Consider the following 7,500-nt stretch of genomic DNA (forward strand, 5'->3'; position numbering starts at 1 on the left):
AGACTATCTTATTGCGAAAGTCAAAATCGCACGCTCTCACGGCGATTTGCCCCCGTATACGCCTGGGCGTAAGCCCGTGCGTCGCCGACCTAGCGGCCTGCCGATCGGTATTTAGAGGGAGGCACTTTGAAAGCAACACGCCGCTGGAACTTTGAAAAATTTCGGGGCAAAGCAATACGCGGCTGGGACTTTGAAATATTTCGGAGCGCACCTAAAGTTCGTTATTTTGGCTAAACGGAGCGAAAATCTGCATTTATACCATCACGGACGCTAGTTTAATAGCGTTTAACGATCGATCCACGGTACAGAATGCAAAAATATGATTGTTAAAATTTTCGACTAATCGGTTCTAAGAGGCGAAGCAATACGCCGCTGGGACTTTGAAATATTTCGGAGCGCACCTAAAGTTCGTTATTTTGGCTAAACGGAGCGAAAATCTGCATTTATACCATCACGGACGTTAGTTTAATAGCGTTTAACGATGGATCCACGGTACAGAATGCAAAAATATGATTGTTAAAATTTTCGACTAATCGGTTCTAAGAGGCGAAGCAATACGCCGCTGGGACTTTGAAATATTTCGGAGCGCACCTAAAGTTCGTTATTTTGGCTAAACGGAGCGAAAATCTGCATTTATACCATCACGGACGCTAGTTTAATAGCGTTTAACGATCGATCCACGGTACAGAATGCAAAAATATGATTGTTAAAATTTTCGACTAATCGGTTCTAAGAGGCGAAGCAATACGCCGCTGGGACTTTGAAATATTTCGGAGCGCACCTAAAGTTCGTTATTTTGGCTAAACGGAGCGAAAATCTGCATTTATACCATCACGGACGTTAGTTTAATAGCGTTTAACGATCGATCCACGGTACAGAATGCAAAAATATGATTGTTAAAATTTTCGACTAATCGGTTCTAAGAGGCGAAGCAATACGCCGCTGGGACTTTGAAATATTTCGGAGCGCACCTAAAGTTCGTTATTTTGGCTAAACGGAGCGAAAATCTGCATTTATACCATCACGGACGTTAGTTTAAGGCGTTTAACTATGGATCCACGGTACAGAATGCAAAAATATGATTGTTAAAATTTTCGACTAATCGGTTCTAAGAGGCGAAGCAATACGCCGCTGGGACTTTGAAATATTTCGGAGCGCACCTAAAGTTCGTTATTTTGGCTAAACGGAGCGAAAATCTGCATTTATACCATCACGGACGTTAGTTTAATAGCGTTTAACGATCGATCCACGGTACAGAATGCAAAAATATGATTGTTAAAATTTTCGACTAATCGGTTCTAAGAGGCGAAGCAATACGCCGCTGGGACTTTGAAATATTTCGGAGCGCACCTAAAGTTCGTTATTTTGGCTAAACGGAGCGAAAATCTGCATTTATACCATCACGAACGTTAGTTTAATAGCGTTTAACGATCGATCCACGGTACAGAATGCAAAAATATGATTGTTAAAATTTTCGACTAATCGGTTCTAAGAGGCGAAGCAATACGCCGCTGGGACTTTGAAATATTTCGGAGCGCACCTAAAGTTCGTTATTTTGGCTAAACGGAGCGAAAATCTGCATTTATACCATCACGGACGTTAGTTTAATAGCGTTTAACGATGGATCCACGGTACAGAATGCAAAAATATGATTGTTAAAATTTTCGACTAATCGGTTCTAAGAGGCGAAGCAATACGCCGCTGGGACTTTGAAATATTTCGGAGCGCACCTAAAGTTCGTTATTTTGGCTAAACGGAGCGAAAATCTGCATTTATACCATCACGGACGCTAGTTTAATAGCGTTTAACGATCGATCCACGGTACAGAATGCAAAAATATGATTGTTAAAATTTTCGACTAATCGGTTCTAAGAGGCGAAGCAATACGCCGCTGGGACTTTGAAATATTTCGGAGCGCACCTAAAGTTCGTTATTTTGGCTAAACGGAGCGAAAATCTGCATTTATACCATCACGGACGCTAGTTTAATAGCGTTTAACGATCGATCCACGGTACAGAATGCAAAAATATGATTGTTAAAATTTTCGACTAATCGGTTCTAAGAGGCGAAGCAATACGCCGCTGGGACTTTGAAAGATTTCGGAGCGCACCTAAAGTTCGTTATTTTGGCTAAACGGAGCGAAAATCTGCATTTATACCATCACGGACGTTAGTTTAATAGCGTTTAACGATCGATCCACGGTACAGAATGCAAAAATATGATTGTTAAAATTTTCGACTAATCGGTTCTAAGAGGCGAAGCAATACGCCGCTGGGACTTTGAAATATTTCGGAGCGCACCTAAAGTTCGTTATTTTGGCTAAACGGAGCGAAAATCTGCATTTATACCATCACGGACGTTAGTTTAAGGCGTTTAACTATGGATCCACGGTACAGAATGCAAAAATATGATTGTTAAAATTTTCGACTAATCGGTTCTAAGAGGCGAAGCAATACGCCGCTGGGACTTTGAAATATTTCGGAGCGCACCTAAAGTTCGTTATTTTGGCTAAACGGAGCGAAAATCTGCATTTATACCATCACGGACGTTAGTTTAATAGCGTTTAACGATCGATCCACGGTACAGAATGCAAAAATATGATTGTTAAAATTTTCGACTAATCGGTTCTAAGAGGCGAAGCAATACGCCGCTGGGACTTTGAAATATTTCGGAGCGCACCTAAAGTTCGTTATTTTGGCTAAACGGAGCGAAAATCTGCATTTATACCATCACGAACGTTAGTTTAATAGCGTTTAACGATCGATCCACGGTACAGAATGCAAAAATATGATTGTTAAAATTTTCGACTAATCGGTTCTAAGAGGCGAAGCAATACGCCGCTGGGACTTTGAAATATTTCGGAGCGCACCTAAAGTTCGTTATTTTGGCTAAACGGAGCGAAAATCTGCATTTATACCATCACGGACGTTAGTTTAATAGCGTTTAACGATGGATCCACGGTACAGAATGCAAAAATATGATTGTTAAAATTTTCGACTAATCGGTTCTAAGAGGCGAAGCAATACGCCGCTGGGACTTTGAAATATTTCGGAGCGCACCTAAAGTTCGTTATTTTGGCTAAACGGAGCGAAAATCTGCATTTATACCATCACGGACGCTAGTTTAATAGCGTTTAACGATCGATCCACGGTACAGAATGCAAAAATATGATTGTTAAAATTTTCGACTAATCGGTTCTAAGAGGCGAAGCAATACGCCGCTGGGACTTTGAAATATTTCGGAGCGCACCTAAAGTTCGTTATTTTGGCTAAACGGAGCGAAAATCTGCATTTATACCATCACGGACGTTAGTTTAATAGCGTTTAACGATGGATCCACGGTACAGAATGCAAAAATATGATTGTTAAAATTTTCGACTAATCGGTTCTAAGAGGCGAAGCAATACGCCGCTGGGACTTTGAAATATTTCGGAGCGCACCTAAAGTTCGTTATTTTGGCTAAACGGAGCGAAAATCTGCATTTATACCATCACGGACGTTAGTTTAATAGCGTTTAACTATGGATCCACGGTACAGAATGCAAAAATATGATTGTTAAAATTTTCGACTAATCGGTTCTAAGAGGCGAAGCAATACGCCGCTGGGACTTTGAAATATTTCGGAGCGCACCTAAAGTTCGTTATTTTGGCTAAACGGAGCGAAAATCTGCATTTATACCATCACGGACGTTAGTTTAATAGCGTTTAACGATCGATCCACGGTACAGAATGCAAAAATATGATTGTTAAAATTTTCGACTAATCGGTTCTAAGAGGCGAAGCAATACGCCGCTGGGACTTTGAAATATTTCGGAGCGCACCTAAAGTTCGTTATTTTGGCTAAACGGAGCGAAAATCTGCATTTATACCATCACGGACGTTAGTTTAATAGCGTTTAACGATCGATCCACGGTACAGAATGCAAAAATATGATTGTTAAAATTTTCGACTAATCGGTTCTAAGAGGCGAAGCAATACGCCGCTGGGACTTTGAAATATTTCGGAGCGCACCTAAAGTTCGTTATTTTGGCTAAACGGAGCGAAAATCTGCATTTATACCATCACGGACGTTAGTTTAATAGCGTTTAACGATGGATCCACGGTACAGAATGCAAAAATATGATTGTTAAAATTTTCGACTAATCGGTTCTAAGAGGCGAAGCAATACGCCGCTGGGACTTTGAAATATTTCGGAGCGCACCTAAAGTTCGTTATTTTGGCTAAACGGAGCGAAAATCTGCATTTATACCATCACGGACGCTAGTTTAATAGCGTTTAACGATCGATCCACGGTACAGAATGCAAAAATATGATTGTTAAAATTTTCGACTAATCGGTTCTAAGAGGCGAAGCAATACGCCGCTGGGACTTTGAAATATTTCGGAGCGCACCTATAGTTCGTTATTTTGGCTAAACGGAGCGAAAATCTGCATTTATACCATCACGGACGTTAGTTTAATAGCGTTTAACGATCGATCCACGGTACAGAATGCAAAAATATGATTGTTAAAATTTTCGACTAATCGGTTCTAAGAGGCGAAGCAATACGCCGCTGGGACTTTGAAATATTTCGGAGCGCACCTAAAGTTCGTTATTTTGGCTAAACGGAGCGAAAATCTGCATTTATACCATCACGGACGTTAGTTTAATAGCGTTTAACTATGGATCCACGGTACAGAATGCAAAAATATGATTGTTAAAATTTTCGACTAATCGGTTCTAAGAGGCGAAGCAATACGCCGCTGGGACTTTGAAATATTTCGGAGCGCACCTAAAGTTCGTTATTTTGGCTAAACGGAGCGAAAATCTGCATTTATACCATCACGGACGTTAGTTTAATAGCGTTTAACGATCGATCCACGGTACAGAATGCAAAAATATGATTGTTAAAATTTTCGACTAATCGGTTCTAAGAGGCGAAGCAATACGCCGCTGGGACTTTGAAATATTTCGGAGCGCACCTAAAGTTCGTTATTTTGGCTAAACGGAGCGAAAATCTGCATTTATACCATCACGGACGTTAGTTTAATAGCGTTTAACGATCGATCCACGGTACAGAATGCAAAAATATGATTGTTAAAATTTTCGACTAATCGGTTCTAAGAGGCGAAGCAATACGCCGCTGGGACTTTGAAATATTTCGGAGCGCACCTAAAGTTCGTTATTTTGGCTAAACGGAGCGAAAATCTGCATTTATACCATCACGGACGTTAGTTTAATAGCGTTTAACGATGGATCCACGGTACAGAATGCAAAAATATGATTGTTAAAATTTTCGACTAATCGGTTCTAAGAGGCGAAGCAATACGCCGCTGGGACTTTGAAATATTTCGGAGCGCACCTAAAGTTCGTTATTTTGGCTAAACGGAGCGAAAATCTGCATTTATACCATCACGGACGCTAGTTTAATAGCGTTTAACGATCGATCCACGGTACAGAATGCAAAAATATGATTGTTAAAATTTTCGACTAATCGGTTCTAAGAGGCGAAGCAATACGCCGCTGGGACTTTGAAATATTTCGGAGCGCACCTATAGTTCGTTATTTTGGCTAAACGGAGCGAAAATCTGCATTTATACCATCACGGACGTTAGTTTAATAGCGTTTAACGATCGATCCACGGTACAGAATGCAAAAATATGATTGTTAAAATTTTCGACTAATCGGTTCTAAGAGGCGAAGCAATACGCCGCTGGGACTTTGAAATATTTCGGAGCGCACCTAAAGTTCGTTATTTTGGCTAAACGGAGCGAAAATCTGCATTTATACCATCACGGACGTTAGTTTAATAGCGTTTAACGATCGATCCACGGTACAGAATGCAAAAATATGATTGTTAAAATTTTCGACTAATCGGTTCTAAGAGGCGAAGCAATACGCCGCTGGGACTTTGAAATATTTCGGAGCGCACCTAAAGTTCGTTATTTTGGCTAAACGGAGCGAAAATCTGCATTTATACCATCACGGACGTTAGTTTAATAGCGTTTAACGATCGATCCACGGTACAGAATGCAAAAATATGATTGTTAAAATTTTCGACTAATCGGTTCTAAGAGGCGAAGCAATACGCCGCTGGGACTTTGAAATATTTCGGAGCGCACCTAAAGTTCGTTATTTTGGCTAAACGGAGCGAAAATCTGCATTTATACCATCACGGACGTTAGTTTAATAGCGTTTAACGATGGATCCACGGTACAGAATGCAAAAATATGATTGTTAAAATTTTCGACTAATCGGTTCTAAGAGGCGAAGCAATACGCCGCTGGGACTTTGAAATATTTCGGAGCGCACCTAAAGTTCGTTATTTTGGCTAAACGGAGCGAAAATCTGCATTTATACCATCACGGACGCTAGTTTAATAGCGTTTAACGATCGATCCACGGTACAGAATGCAAAAATATGATTGTTAAAATTTTCGACTAATCGGTTCTAAGAGGCGAAGCAATACGCCGCTGGGACTTTGAAATATTTCGGAGCGCACCTATAGTTCGTTATTTTGGCTAAACGGAGCGAAAATCTGCATTTATACCATCACGGACGTTAGTTTAATAGCGTTTAACGATGGATCCACGGTACAGAATGCAAAAATATGATTGTTAAAATTTTCGACTTATCGGTTCTGGATCACTGAAAAATCAAAAAAAATTATTAATTTTGATTAATTAAATTACATATGTAGTTTTATATTGTTATAGTCTCGTATTTGTTAATGTTTTGTCGTAAGAAAATGCAAAAATATCGTTTTAATGTTTTCGTCTCATCGGTTCTGGATCGCTGAAAAATCAAAAAAAAATATTAATTTTGATTAATTAAATTACAAATGGAGTTTTATATTGCTATAGTCGCTTATTTGTTAATGTTTTACCGTAAGAAAATGCAAAAATATCGTTTTAATATTTTCATCTCATCGGTTCTGGGCGGTTTTAAAATTTTTTAAAATATTAATTAAACCCATGATTTACATGAGAATGTGAATTTATTATGTCCTGCATGTTAATTTATTAATTTTCATGTATAGAACGTTATAAAATGAAAGGATATGTTCGACGATATTTTCAGTCTAAGTTTTACCGTGCCGGCGGGATGGTACGCTCTCACGGCGGTTTGCACAGGCATACGCCTGGGCGTAAGCCCATGCGTCGCCGACCTAGCGGCCGGCCGTTCGGTATTTATAGGAAGGCACTTTCGGTTCGCTCGGACCGGTCGGGAGTAGCGTCGAGCGTGTGGCTCTTTTATGACTTCGGTTGAAAAGCAGTCTACCGCTCCTCGAGAATATACTTTCTCGACTATTCTCGTTCCGGTTTTCCGTTGCGGATTATTATTAATCTCCACACAGCATTACCACGGGTCGGTGTCTAAGACCGAATGGCCCATATGTGGTGAGCCTTGTAATATAAGGCTGGTGACCTGTATGCACTTATAAATGTTGCATACTTGTACAAACTGAGCATCAACTGTCTGTAACCAAAATTTGTTAAAACTGAAAAAGTTATAAGATTGTA

Source organism: Osmia lignaria, unplaced genomic scaffold, assembly GCF_051020975.1.
Source record: "Osmia lignaria lignaria isolate PbOS001 unplaced genomic scaffold, iyOsmLign1 scaffold0058, whole genome shotgun sequence".
Classification (NCBI taxonomy): domain Eukaryota; kingdom Metazoa; phylum Arthropoda; class Insecta; order Hymenoptera; family Megachilidae; genus Osmia; species Osmia lignaria.